At 32.4% G+C, this 15,177-nt stretch overlaps 1 protein-coding gene and 1 long non-coding RNA gene across 8 annotated transcripts in view; both read left to right on the top strand.

Moving 5' to 3' along the window:
- The window catches only part of LOC127854475 (uncharacterized), a 282,308-nt gene that overhangs the window by 146,390 nt on the left and 120,741 nt on the right, over window positions 1–15,177 (top strand). The gene's annotated exons all lie outside the window — the stretch shown is intronic.
- Window positions 1,677–3,471, top strand: LOC127854479 (uncharacterized). Its single transcript, XR_008037084.1, has 3 exons — window positions 1,677–2,218; window positions 2,477–2,662; window positions 2,956–3,471. It is a non-coding gene; the product is annotated as an uncharacterized LOC127854479 (long non-coding RNA).

Below are 15,177 nucleotides of genomic sequence, written 5' to 3'. Positions count from 1 at the left end.
GTTTTAACAAGCACACAACAGGTCAGGGGATTGACGCATATTCAGAGGCAATATTTCATAAAATCTATAAATAGTCACTTAAAAAATGGCAAGGTTTGTGTTAAAGAAATAACTGAAAGCTTTTATCGTAAATATTTACCAGAAAGAGATTGATAAAAACGGAATAAACGGGATTATCGGGTAATAAATAGAAACTTGAAAAATAGTAAGTATACAGTAATAGAGTCGGGTTGAAACGGATGTATTGGGGAATCGTTCGAGTCGGGATTTTACTATCTGTGCGGAAAAGTTTTAAATCAATTAAACAATATAAAAAATATATTTTTAAATGACTGGGGGATTTTTTTTAAGAGTCATAGCGCACCAAATGACGTCTTTCGACGCTGTTTTTCTTTTAGTTATAACGCACCACAGAACATGAATTGACACGTTAAATTAAAAAAAAAAATCAACGTCGGGAGGGGGTCACACCCATCCCGAACCCACCTCTGGGGCGCCTGAACAAATTCCTGGGGAAGGCACTGACACTGTAATGTAGCGTCTTGAAAAGAACAGCTGCTTTCTTTTTCCAATGGCTTTTCATATAATCTAGCAAATGTCATATCTGTTGACCAACCAGCGATTTTTATCATCTCAGGAATTGGAAGGCCACTTTGTTTCGCTTTGGAAGTTACAGCACACCGCGCACTATGGGCTTTAAACTTGTCAACTTCGCCCTTGTCAAATAAAAACGCACTTTTTACCAAAACACACATTTAGCGCACTTAAAAGTGCGTTAATTGTGTTTTTTTTGTTAATATGTGCGTTTTCAGTGTTCAAAAGTGCATTTAAGTGCGCTTTTTGTGCGTTTTTTCTATTCAAGTGCGTTATATTAGTGAAAAAGTGCGTTTTTTGTGTGTTTTCTTCATCTGTAAGTGCGCTTTTGAGTGTAGATGTGAGCAAAATGTGTTTTTTTTTTCTAAGAATGCGTCTTTTATTTAGGAAGTGCGTTTTTTGTGTGTTTTCTTCATTTGTTAGTGCGCTTTTGAGTGTAGATGTGAGCAAATTGTGTGTTTTTTATCTAAGAAGTGCGTCTTTTATTTAGGAAGTGCGTCTTTTATCTAAGAAGTGTGTTTTAAGGTTTACAGATGTGGGTTTTTTCTCACAAAAGTGCGTTTTTCTATTTTGATGTGCGTCTTTTTTAAGCATAGGTTAGTCTTTTATTTCATAAGTGCGTTTTTATCATATGATCTGTTTTAAAATGCTGTATCTAAAAAGACACATGTTTAACACACTTCTTAAAAAGTGCGTCTTTAACAACCGTTTAGCAAATGATTAAACATAGACATATATCTCAGTAACCTGTAATAATATAAGGGGCAGTTTGAATAATTACTGGTTGTCCATATTAACCTGTTTAATGTTTACATACTTTATCATACAATTTCAATGAATACCTATTGCTTACGTTTTAATCTCAAACATTTCTAAAAATTTCCACCTAAATCAGACTGTCCGTAACTAATTGTTAATATTGAAAGTGTCAAAAGTATTATGTGGGCTTGATAGTATCAATTATATTTCCTCAACATAAATAAGTATTTGAACTTTCTTATACTGATATTTATACCCTAATACAATTAATGTCTACCACATTGACCATAAACATACATTTTAAAGGCAATTTAAATAATATTTATACTATTAATATTATTTGCTAAAACCATTCAGCATGTTATATTTAAATATTTACAATTAAATATAATGTGTTAAGGGTGCTGTGTATTATTCAATAAATATTTTGGTGTTGAAATGACTGCCTTATCAGTATTTCTCAAATTATGCAATTTTTGGCTTAGACACAGCATGGTATCAGATAAGAGAATAGCCAGTCCCTATCAGTCCTCCATCTAAGCCTAACTAAGGGGTGTTGATATACTTTTGATTTGTTCAGGCACCATCTATTTGAGAACCACAGATAGGAAGTTATTTTTTGAAAACAAGCAGCATCAGCAACTGACTTTAAGCTAGAATTAAGACTTATTATTCTAGTGTAAAATGTCTTGAAATACTTTCAGCATGAAGTATTGTGTGATGAAAAAAATGTGTATTTACTACAATGTGTAAATCAACAATAAAGGAGATTAAAAGTGGGTGGTTAAAGACATATAAAGTGATATGGTCTAGTTCAACAACTGCCTGTATTTTTGGAATACTGAAGAACAGTCTGTTGTAACAGGTTCGTATTTTCAATTCTGCATTCCTTTTTTATTTAGTTTATTGAATTAATTATGATCATTATCATATTTATGTATTGTCACTGGGAAATGTAAATGGATGAGTAAATGTAATGCATTTTTAAAAGAAAAACAACACCATTTGAATTATTATGGCTGTATTTTATGGTTATTGTCATCTTAAAGTTATTTATACCTATTTTTGGTCATTAATGAACAGATTTTTCCCCCATATTAAATGAGAACTTTTAAATTAAAAGGTTAAACCCCATGGAAAGAATGTGCATCATCGCATCGCCTGCCAAAAAAAGGAGCAAAAGAGAGACTACCTGATGTATGGACTTGAATACCAGGTTTTACCCTGCACAAGCTGGCCGACATGAGGAGAACAGGAGTGGGAAAACCGCGCCCTCTCCTTGACCAAGAAAAGCTGGATTTGTTTAGAGGTAAAACTATACAGGGTACTGGTTATTGCATTTTAAAGGTGTCACACTTCCGACCAGTCCACACAGCAAAATGAGACCACGTATCTTGGTACATTTTCGAACAGTATTTTCTATCAAACGTATTTATTTATGAAAAGCGTTTAGTCACATGTGATCAGGGGTTTAAAATTGCAAAATAAACAACCAAAAACAACAAGCAAACAAACTAGTTTTGATTTAAATTTATAATTTTTATAGCAACAAGATTACCATAACAGCAATCTTCAACACTTACATTATAAAATATCTTTCAGGACCTGATCAAATGAGATCATGCACGAGACGCATCGCGCAAAGGCCATGACAGTATAATAGTTGCAAAGAAGTTTGACCGCCTGGTGGCAGACTTGGAGAGAAAGATGAGAGCTGCACTCCGCTGCTTCAAAGAAATGCTGAAAGGCCTTGATTGATATGCATCTTTCTTATGTATATAGCTGTTCGTGTGTATATACTGTACATGTTATTATAGTATGCTATTATTTTTTGTTTATTTATAATCAAATTATGTTTATATTTATTTCATCAAATTGCCATTGATATTTAATTACTCATGTATGTTAAAAAATGTTGGTGTACATTAAAGAATAAAATTGAATTATCTATTATGTTTATATAATTATTGGTTTTTATTGCATATCTGAATTAAAAAAAACTTTTAACAGCATATAATTGAATCAACTGTTAAGGCAAAAGATGCACCTTTAACGCACATGTGTGCTTTTTGTGAGTGCGTTTTTTGCTGCCATTCATGTGCATTAATTGTGCGTTTTGTGTGGGTTATAACTGCGCTTAACGTGCGTTAAATGTGCGCTTTTTGTGAGTTAAATGTGCGCTTTTTTATTTAAAAAGCGCACATTTAACGCACTTAAAAGCGCACATTTAGCACACATGTGCGCTTTTATGTGGGTTATAACTGCGCTTTTCGTGAGTTAAATGTGCGCTTTTTAAATAAAAAAGCGCACAATAACTCACAAAAACGCACATTTAACGCACTTAAAAGCGCACATTTTACACACATAAATGGCAGTCAAAAACGCACTTATAAAAAGCGCACGTTTAACGCACATTTAACGCACATAAAAGCGCACTTTAACACGCATGTGCGCTTTTATGTGGGTTATAATTGCGCTTTTTGTGAGTTAAATGTGCGCTTTTTAAATAAAAAAAGCGCACATTTAACTCACAAAAAGCGCACATTTAACGCACTTTAAAGCGCACATTTTACACACATAAATGGTAGTCAAAAACGCACTTATATAAAAAGCGCACGTTTAAGGCACATAAAAGCGCACATTGAACACACTTATAAAAAGCACACATTTAACGCACATAAAGCGCACATTTATCCACAAAAAGCGCACATTTTCTTGTTTGTTTGTTTTTGTTAAAAACTCACTCGGTAAGAAAAAGCGCACAAAAAACGCAGTGCCAATACCGCCACGTTTAACGCACGCAAAACGTACGTAAAACGTACATTTCACACACTTTTTTGAGAAGGGTTATGACCTAAACGCAAAACCAGGCCTAGTCACAAAGGAGCTGTATTTACAGAAAATCATCATTTTTTTAGTGGGATATGACGCGTTTTGGCAAATTTCACGGAATAAATGCGTTTGTTTCACGAATTTAAGGAGCATCGTGAGTTTTTAAGAAGAAAATACGTTTTCAGAAGAAAATAAGAAAAAAAAACGTACAAAAACTCGTCTTGAGCATCTCAAATCGCAACAATTTGTGCTGAAAGAGCTCATGAACACGTTTTAATAGTTGTTTACATCTTTTTCTACATAGCTTGTAACAATATTCCAGTATTTTGACCGATTGTAATTATTTAGGGTAATCGTTTAACGCCTGAACGCCCGTTATAAATATAAGCTCCGAACGCGAAAGCCACATGGCTTATCAGGCGTTATAATAAAATGCATTTTCAAGCATTTCTACATGAAAGATCGGTCTGAAAATTGGCATATACATAGAAAATAGGTTTATAATTATCGAGAAGTGCTTATTTTTCGCGATGTTAACAGTAAACGTTGTCTTATAGGTTAAAATACACTAAATGATCGCTTCATGAAGGGCTGTACTCTCTAAAAAAATATCATAGTTGACAGGAAGGCATGTTTTACACTTTTTACCATTATTCGGGTGTTATCTTGCGGTGATAATGGTAGGGCATGAATAGGTGTTCACTACTGAATCCCTGAAATATGATACACGTGAAGACTATAGTAAACCAATGCACTAGAAAAGGTTACATTCCACTAAGAAACGGCCGAAAAAAAAAGTAGCAAAAACAGTCGATTTTGATTTGTGTCAAGTTCTTTCTTGCATTGTACATGACATATCTTTTTTATTGCATAAAGCGATTCCGCTTAGAATGTCCTTTAAGAAAAGGTATGGTTATGGGGGTCTCTATGTGCATAATGTTGCATTTATTTTCCCTCAAAGTTGTCGCTTTTACATTGAATTATATAGGGAAATTATTGAGTGTATTATGACCTAAACGCAAAACCAGGCCTAGTCACAAAGGAGCTGTATTTACAGAAAATCATCATTTTTTTAGTGGGATATGACGCGTTTTGGCAAATTTCACGGAATAAATGCGTTTGTTTCACGAATTTAAGGAGCATCATGAGTTTTTAAGAAGAAAATACGTTTTCAGAGGAAAATAAGAAAAAAAACGTACAAAAACTCGTCTTGAGCATCTCAAATCGCAACAATTTGTGCTGAAAGAGCTCATGAACACGTTTTAATAGTTGTTTACTTCTTTTTCTACATAGCTTGTAACAATATTCCAGTATTTTGACCGATTGTAATTATTTAAGGTAATCGTTTAAATGTCACGTGCAATGAAGAGAAAAAAAGACTACCTTACGACAACTGCCGTTAAATAACAAAGTCGTAAATTTATATTTAAATCTGCAAGCAGATATATTTTAATGTATTTTGTCCGAAAACAATAAAAATACAATTAAGCTACCAAGATAGCTATTGCGTAGAGACCAATATTCCGAAGAATATTAAAAACTAGTAAGTCTCTAACTGACGAGAAAAAATCGTCACGGTCTAGTTGTTCTCAGTGTAAAACCGAAAACAGGTGTACACTGTATGAGATACAACAGCGCACTGTCGAATTATGATACGCTCATTGCACATCTCATTTGATTCCGAAAATAGTATGATGTAATAGAACTGAAGTAACAGACCAGAGATATTGTGTTTATTAGGAGGATTGTTGTGAATTCTTTTTTATCTTCACATAATGCTAATGGTCTTATTGTTGCAATGTGTATGCTCATATGTGAATCAGTAGAACAGCTTTTAAAAGGACAAGTACAACTAAATCAGGTTGTGGCTAACTAATTAAAAATATTGTAGTGTCACAAATATTTTATGTGGGCTTGCCGGCATCAATTATATCTGCTCAACATAAAATTAAGTATTTGAACTTTCTTATACTGATTTTTTACCCCAATACAATAAATGTCTACCACATTGACTATAAACATACATTTTAAAAGGCAATTAAAATAATATTAATAATATATTTATTATTATTTGCTTACACCATGCAGAATGTTATATTGAAATATTCACAATTGAATATAATATGCTAAGGGTGCTGTGTATTATTCAATAAATTGTTTGGTGTTGAAATGTGCATTATCAGTGGGTATTTCTCAGATTGTGTATGGTTGACACAGTATGGTAACAGATAAAAGATTAGCCCTCCCCCCAATTAAATCAAATGTGCATCATAAACAGTAATCCCTGTCAGTGCTCCATCTAGGCCTAACAAAGGGGTGTTTATAAATTTTTGATTTGTTTAGGCACCATCTATTTGAAAACAAGCCACTTTTGATTGGTTGAAGGGTGTCGGCTCTTTCGGCCCCAAGCAAGCTCTTTCGGCCCCTTTTTTTCAGGCTCATTCGACCCGAATTTCAGGCTCATTTGGCCCAAGTACCAGGCTTTTTCCGCGCCATTTTTAATTTGAATATTTCGTTGAAAATATGTTGGTCGATACTCTTTAAAACTATGGAATATTGTTTATTACAGTATCATATAATCTTTATTGAAGATTATTCTATTGAAAAAAGATTCTCTTATCTTTTGCTTCAGGTATTTCGTCGTCGAGATGAGGCGGTATTATAGACTAGATACAAGTGTCTAAGACGGCGTTGAAAATAAAACAAACTATAAATTTATTTCGAGTACATATATTGGGATAACATTAAAGTGATGACAACAATTCAATACGTATTTACTGCACATTTACTGTTCATTTTATTAATAAGTTTAATTACATCATTATCATCATCATTTATCATTATAATCATCATCATTTATCATCATAATCATCATCATAATAATAGTCAGTATATTAATTATCATCATCATAATAATCACCATTGTCATAATTATTTTGTCGTGGAAATGCCTACAACATGTTTGAAAATTTCGTAACAATTTTTATTCTAACTGACATCCTACACTTGTTCCTGTTGTGATACACATCGTTAATGCATTAAACAGATGTTGTTTTCGTTAAGTACTCCGACCCCGTCATTCATTATCGAATGAAGCCATTGTCTAGCATACCTGCACCTATGCCAGGTTTTATGATCTTTATCAGGTTGTTAAATACATGTGTTATGTGTATTCGGATCAACAGATAACAAATAGGTGGGTTTAAGATTATAAATGGTATAGTTAAGATTATAAATTAAACAATTAATCTTACAGAAGAATTGTGTCTGTAAAATTTGAACTGACAATAAAATAAATTGAAAAAATGGCAGATTATAACTATGTCAACGATTTTACTTTGTTAATATATGTTCAAGCTTACATAGGAAAATAATGTTTAAGTTGAAAATCTTAGCTAGTCAGTTTGCATAGTCACTTACATGTATTGCATCATCACCTTAATGTTTTATATATGCGAAATTGTGAAAATTGTAAATATTGGATGAGACTATAATAATAATAAACTCCTATCATAATTCATTTTATGAATTGACATCACGAACCACATAATTTTTCAAAACAATAATCAATTTTATTGCATAAGCAATCAGAGTAAAAAAATGTGTCTTATTGACAGCATACACTTAATTACTTCGACCCTGTCTTTCTTTTATTATCGAGTGAAACCATTGACCAGCAGGCGCACCTATACCCGGTTTTATGACCTTTATCAGGTTGTAAAATACATGTGTCACCAGATTAACAAATTGTAATAAGGCCATAAGATAAATCCATGTTTGCAAGTTTGCATTCTATGTCTCAGTTCTCATTTAAAGAAATAATTTTCTCGAGAGAAGTTAGAATGTTATTGTTAGTATTTGTTACCAAAAGTATGCTTATTATGTCGGCTATAATATAATTTGTTGTTATCCATAAACAATTTTCTTATATTGTTATTTGTATAAAGGAAGCATAATGTAAATTAAAGATTGTATAAACGAAAACATATGTAGATTATAGATGAGAAATTAATCCGAAATAAAAAAAAATTGTGAGGGGCGAGGGGAAAATCTGTGTTAATTGGACATTAATACAAAATCGATTATATTGGAAAATTTATTGACTTTCGAAAATCTTAAACATTATATTCAATAGAGTGTGCATAAATATTACCTGTATTGCAGGTGCGATGCTGCCATCTTTTTCAAACGTCACATGTGATGCCATTCTGCTGCGAGCGAACGGCCTTCATACAAAACAAACTCGCGTCCTCCTCCCACAATCACAAACACCAACACTTACATTGTTATAATTTAACACAATTCAATACCAAATTTCACAGCACAATTATAGAACTAGTAGCCTAAGAACGAGATAGATAATACAATGAATTATGGTACCAATGAACACAATAATTGCACATTTATACGTTTGTGCAATAATTCTGTAAAGAACCGCTAAATAATCGACAAAAAAAACAACAATTGAACATACCAAACAAATACCCCTCATTAATACCTTTAAACAAACGCAATATTTAACAAACAAACCGACTCAATTAAAAGCCAGCACAATTTAACAATTAAAACAATCACATACATCGGTAACATTTGGTAAGACGATAATGGTTTTCAATAAATTTCATTTAATCATCCATAATCAAAAGCAATACAAAATAAAGAAGTGAAACTCCAGCTGCTGGAGCAGTATTGAATTTTCATTAAAAACAATTAGTTGGTCCTTTATTTAAGGCAAGTGACCGATTGTCCAAACAGTACAAAACAGCACAAAACAGCACAATACAAACCAACATAATTACAAAACATGAATAAAGCTGGGGTCACCGCCTTGGAACGGTCAATGCAAAGCATCGGGGGTTTAAACCTGGTTATAGAGTGCTCAACCTCACACTTGGTCCAGCAATATTCATAATACATTGAAGTGTAAATAAATTTAACGTCATAGCATTGTAACTCAAATTAAACAATAATAAAAGGGAATTCAAACGCATTCAATTTAATTACTCAATTGCATTGAAGATACAAGAGTAACAGAGTTACAACATTTTGACGAACGATCAAATAAAACTATTAACAATTGTCAACTACATTCCTTCTTTATAGAAAAATATTTGAGAACATAGTGTCATGGAGTTAATATCTCAGATAACCATCGCGCAAATACAGGAAGAAGCAGCAAAAATATTGGGTGTAAAAATTCCATATTACATAGCTTGTTTATGTGACTGCTCAAAAAAATAAAAATAATTAAATCAAACAAGAAACGCCTATCAGAGAGAAAATATAAATAAAATGGAACGTTATAAACCCAATGACCTATGCATGTAGATTACAACTAGGAAATTCGGTCGTATGACGTCACAAAAATCCATAATGACATAATGACGTGAATAAATTCCAGGGGCAGTACTAACAATTTTTTTTAATGGGGCTGTGCTACTAATAAAACAAGTTTAGGTGATTTAATATTAAGATGCAAATTAATAAAAATGGTAATTCCATTAAAGCGACATTATTGGAATCAAACAGTATATAGGTGTTTTGATAACTGAAGACAGAAATGATTTGATGTACGATTTGAGTCCAAATGTAATTTTCATGCAGATTTGTTCATACGACACAATGACACAATTTTATTAAACAGTGAAAAATGCCTATAAACACTGTATTATGTGAATTGGGAATAAGACATCAAACTGGAAATGGACATCATTTTGGTGATTTTCTCAAACAAAACTATTCATTTCATGATCAACATATATTTGTGTAATATATTATCTATAATTTCAGCTTGTTAAGCAATTTTCCAGGACTTTTTCATTAACAGTGATTTAATTTTTATCATTTAAAGTGTATTTTTAAACCGTGTCCATGCGCGGCATGGACCCAGTTTCATTTCATGTTGATTTTTTTTTTTAATTAATAAAAAATCCAGTTTAAATTGAAAATCGATTTAAATGATGCTATTATATATGCAAGTATATGTTTTAATTATAATTTGTAAAACTAGATAAATACAACAGATACAAGTGCATATTATGCACTTTTGATAAAACACAATTTATTCCCAAATTGATGTCTTATTCCCAATTCACATAATACAGTGTTCTATAATGTAGTTTTCATGCAGATTTGTTTATACAACACAATGACACAATTTTATTCAACAGTGAAAAATGCCTATAATATCACTTAATGATTCCAAATTTTAAGGGAAGAAAGATATAGTGAATGGAAAACCATCAAACACCTGTTTTTAAGTACATAAGCATCGTATCCTTTTGATAAAAACAAGTTAATTAAATTGAAAAGTTTAATATGAACATTTGGTTTAACATATTTTAATTTGCGGACACGCTTCAAAACATAATCCATAAAATGATGGATGGGAGATTCCATTATTTAAATGCCATTTTAAAGAAACATTATATTTTGAAATTAAATCACCATACTTAGAGTAAAATCTAGCAAATTTATTTCTTAGGTTATGATATAAAAAGCCTTGTTTTAGCAATTTTTTAGTAAATACTAGATTACGATCATTAAAATCTTTAATACCAGACATGCTCTGGCATAACGTACCAACTGCGAAATGTAAATACCATAGGAAGGTCCTTTAGGACAGAAAATTCACAATTTCAAAGTTAAAATCGTCCCGTTTGTCGTATAAACTAGTTTTGATCAAATTATTATTAATAGTTAAATGTAAGTCTAAATACGCAGCGTCTGTATTGGATATACACGATCTATTTAAGACTAGTTCTTTTGGGTAGATTTTGTGAATATATTGTTCAAATAATGGATTATCTAAATTAAGTATGTCATCAATGTACCTTCTAGTAAGGTTAAAACAATTAATCAAATCTACTTGCTTAGTTTTAGATAATTCTTACATAAATTCGCTTTCATAACAATATAAAAAAGGTCAGCTATAAGTGGCGCACAATTAGTACCCATAGGAACGCCAATAATTTGTTTAAATATTTTACCATTAAATTCAACAAAAAAGTTATCCAAAAGAAAAGTAAGTGCTGCACAAAAGTCAAGATTAGTCCAAATGATGTAATTATCTTATATCTGATTAGTAAAAAAAGCTGTTTTAGTGTTTAAAGCTAGATACAAACACTTCTCTCTAGAGCTGCAACGATTCGATCCGATTCATCCAAAATCGATTCGAAATGCTTCGATTCGATTACGATACCAAACCTACCAAATTCGATTCGATTCTTTAACATATATACATATATACATAAATACGTAAAGAACGCTGTATTCTGACTATTGATACGGGAAGGTGAAGGTTTTATGTTTACCTGTAATTACGACCCGCGCGATTGGTTGCTTATTACTTTAGTCATCCAATCAATAAGCGCGTTACGGTCTACTTTCGGAAAAAGCGTCAAAATGGCTGAACAAGTTGTTTCCGACAAATTGAAATTATCAGATGCGCCTAAGTCGCTAAAATCAAAAGTGTGGCAGTATTTTGGGTTGTGTAGCCCTACCGATAAAGCAAAGTGTAAACTGTACTTCACGGATGTGGCGTACACAAAGTCCGGCTTAACCACTAATCTAATGCAACATGTCAAACAAAAACATAACGTTGATTTAGCAAGACAAAGAGGTCGCACAAGCGCAACTACTGAAGTCGCGAGCCAAGAAAGTAGTTCTATTTCTGTTGGAATTTTGTTAAGTTTATCAGAGAATGTGATTTGTCCTACAGGTAACAGGTGATGCTGTCATGTCACAATGGTAGACATGCTTATTGCGGTTTTGGGTATAAGTATTATGTGATAGTACTACCATTCAACTGATTCCAGATACGTTCTTATGATTATTTATTTATTTTTTATATTATTGTGTAATTAACGCAATCTTCTAGTCAGAAGTTTTTATATTAAAATTCCTAATTTGCTTTTCTTTTTAATGTGTTTTATTGAAATCACATTTGAACAGAAATGTTAATTTTGAGGCATAAGAGTGAATATATGATAAAACTAGGGTTAAAGATGAATCGAATCGAAAAAATCGGTATCGGAGTGTCTGAAATCGAAATCGAATCGAGCTGTTGGTGAATCGTTGCAGCTCTACTTCTCTCTAGTAAAAGTTTTTTCAATCAAAGAAACAAGTTTGGATTTTATTAAAGCGTGAGGAAGCGTTGCATATAGTGTGGAAAAATCATAAGTACTTACCTGTGACACCTTATATTTTTTATTTTCAATTTTATCAATAACTTCTAAGGTGTTTTTTATTGACCAAAATAGGTTAATATAACTATTTTCATAAACTTTATTACAAAATTTAGCTATATGATATCTAATAGCACTCAATGCAGAATAAGATACACTGATAATAGTTTGGTGGTGCAAGACACTGAATTAGCGATAAAACGACTTTTATATGGCGTCTTATGTAATTCAGGTATCCAGTAAAGTGATGGCAATTTCTTGCCAGTTATATTGACTATTACATTTAACTTTATGCATTGGGCAATATGGTCGGTAATAATTTCATTAGGTTGCTTATTGTACTCACAATATGATGTAATTTGTGAAAGGTCTTGTGAAATAGTTTGAACATAAAACACTCTCATATTATTATAACATTATTAGCAGCCTTATCAGCAGGAACTAAGACGAATTTATATTTTAAGTCTTCAAGCAATTTACTGAGATTTTGTTTATTAAATTTAGGTGAATGTGGTAGGGCCAAAGAATGTGTATCATAAAAACATATTTTATTCATGGCCATACTAAAGATTTTTGTTTTCCAATCATTGAGTGCAGTTATTTCAGCATTTTCCTTCCTGCACCATTTACAGGGGTTTTTCTGCCTACTTTGGGAAAAGGAGTCTGTCCAAATTGGGAATTTTTATCGACCAAATAGCCCATTTTGGGAATTTTTGTTTCGTGAACCGGCTCATTTTGGGAAAAAAATGAATTAATCATGCTTAAATAAGCCTGTGGTTTAACAATTTTCTTTATATAAACACATGCAAAACAAACACTGCCCAAACACAAACGACATTTTTTGGCCGAGCTGAAATAGAGCCATGGGTATTTCATTTCATACTTTAATGTATTAAATGACGATCGAACTACAACTTTCTTACAAGGCTCTGAGCATTCAGTTGCCGATTTTGTGATTGACGGCCCTGGACTTACTTCTGTTGCTGTTAAGTTTTGCTGCGTATCGTCCTAGCCGGTCTGTTCAGGGTTACTAGCGGCAGTAATTTCGGAAGATTCTGAGCGTTTCGAAAACATCGATAATATCGTTACACATCCTTTAGCGTTTATTTTTCGTGTTTTTTTAATGAAATTTTTACTAGTGTCGTGCGAAGCCATGATTGAAAATAAGCGTCTACAGATTTGGACTAGAATGTGTATTGTGCGGCTCTATATACTTGTTATAATGCTGAACAGTTCGAAACTTATCGCTGTCAATGTTGGCAGATGCATCAGGCAAATACACCTGCTAAAATCTGAGTCGCTAAAGGCTTAATTACGTCGTGGATGAAGGGAAGTCACTCTTTCGATATAAATTATGTTTACTTTTTACGATTTTGAGCAAATTTTTTTTTTGGAATTGGGAAAAATGTAATCAAAATTCAATTGGGATCGGGTCCGTATGCTTTGGGAATGCCTCCGTTGTCCGGAGGCGCAGACAGTGCAGAAAAACCCCTGATTTAGTACAATAATCATGTAAGGATGTTACGATATTCTTAATGCAGTCATCAAAATCAACAGGAATAGGCAGTCTGTACTTAGGGCCTCTGCGTAGCAAATTTCTAAGGTTTTTACTTTGAATGAAATTAAGGTCCCCAGTAATAACATGTCCAACTGGACCATATATATATTTAGAACTAGTACAGTCACATAATGTAGGACAATTTCTTATTACATTTATATCTGTGGAAATAGAATTATAATTAAAAACGATACTTCTTACAGGTTTACTATATTTGTAGCAAATAAGTGGTGAATTAGTATTGCGGAAATAAGGGGGAATCAACCGACGTACATTTTTATTATTGAATATTTTAGGAAGGTCAACTAAATCAAGACCTTTGTTACAAAACTCAATTTTGATACGATTTCTAGTTTTGTTAAGTACATTTTCAATAAAAGGTTTAAGATAGTAGTCAGTGAAAGATTCAATAATACAAGCACATTCATATAGAGGGTCAGATTGAAGTAAAATAAGTTTCCATTTCTTATCAATATGCGCCAACAAAAAAACAGAAAGCATACATGCCATAATTTTTTAGGTCCAAAGCGGGACATTACATACACAATTGTCGGGACATATGACCAAAAAGCGGGACACCTAAAACGATCTATCATTTCACCTTTACTGAAGTCAGTATAGTACTAACAAATACACTTGATACTTTTATTCAAGACATAAAACATCTGATATGAAGCATGGAATCTAAAACATAACAATAGCAGTTTTATAAAATAATACAATAGCAAACAACGTGGATAATATTCATCTTTTTAGAGTAAAAAATCTAGAACATTACGACAACAATACTCATATTAATTTCAATGGCAAACAATAACGCAGGGGAGGCTATCCAGTACACTGAAAGTACGGGTTACAGTAAACTATCTACCGAACAGTTACATCAGTTACACACGGAATGCGCGGCCGTACACATTTCCGAGGTAGGTTTTTGGTGGAAGCAAACCGTCTTTGTGTTCATTTTAACTCTCAACAACGCCTCAACCGTTTTTACACCAACAAAAACAAAAGGACAATGGCTTTACTCGAATTATTTTTCTCTAATGTTTATAATCATATTTTGTTTTCTTCTTATATACACAGATTAAACTGAATTGTGAATTGTCAGGCGCTGTATTGGGGTAGTGTCAAACTGTCATGAATACCAACACGTTGTTTTTATTACTATAACACAAGACAAGATGGGTACCACTTTTACTGTTTGTTGCGATGTTTTTTAAGCATGTATCCATGCTCAGTTTGTTACTT

This window comes from Dreissena polymorpha, chromosome 13, assembly GCF_020536995.1.
Source record: "Dreissena polymorpha isolate Duluth1 chromosome 13, UMN_Dpol_1.0, whole genome shotgun sequence".
NCBI lineage: Eukaryota > Metazoa > Mollusca > Bivalvia > Myida > Dreissenidae > Dreissena > Dreissena polymorpha.
Note: the sequence above shows the minus strand (reverse complement) of the source record. Positions and strands in the feature narration are given on the sequence as shown.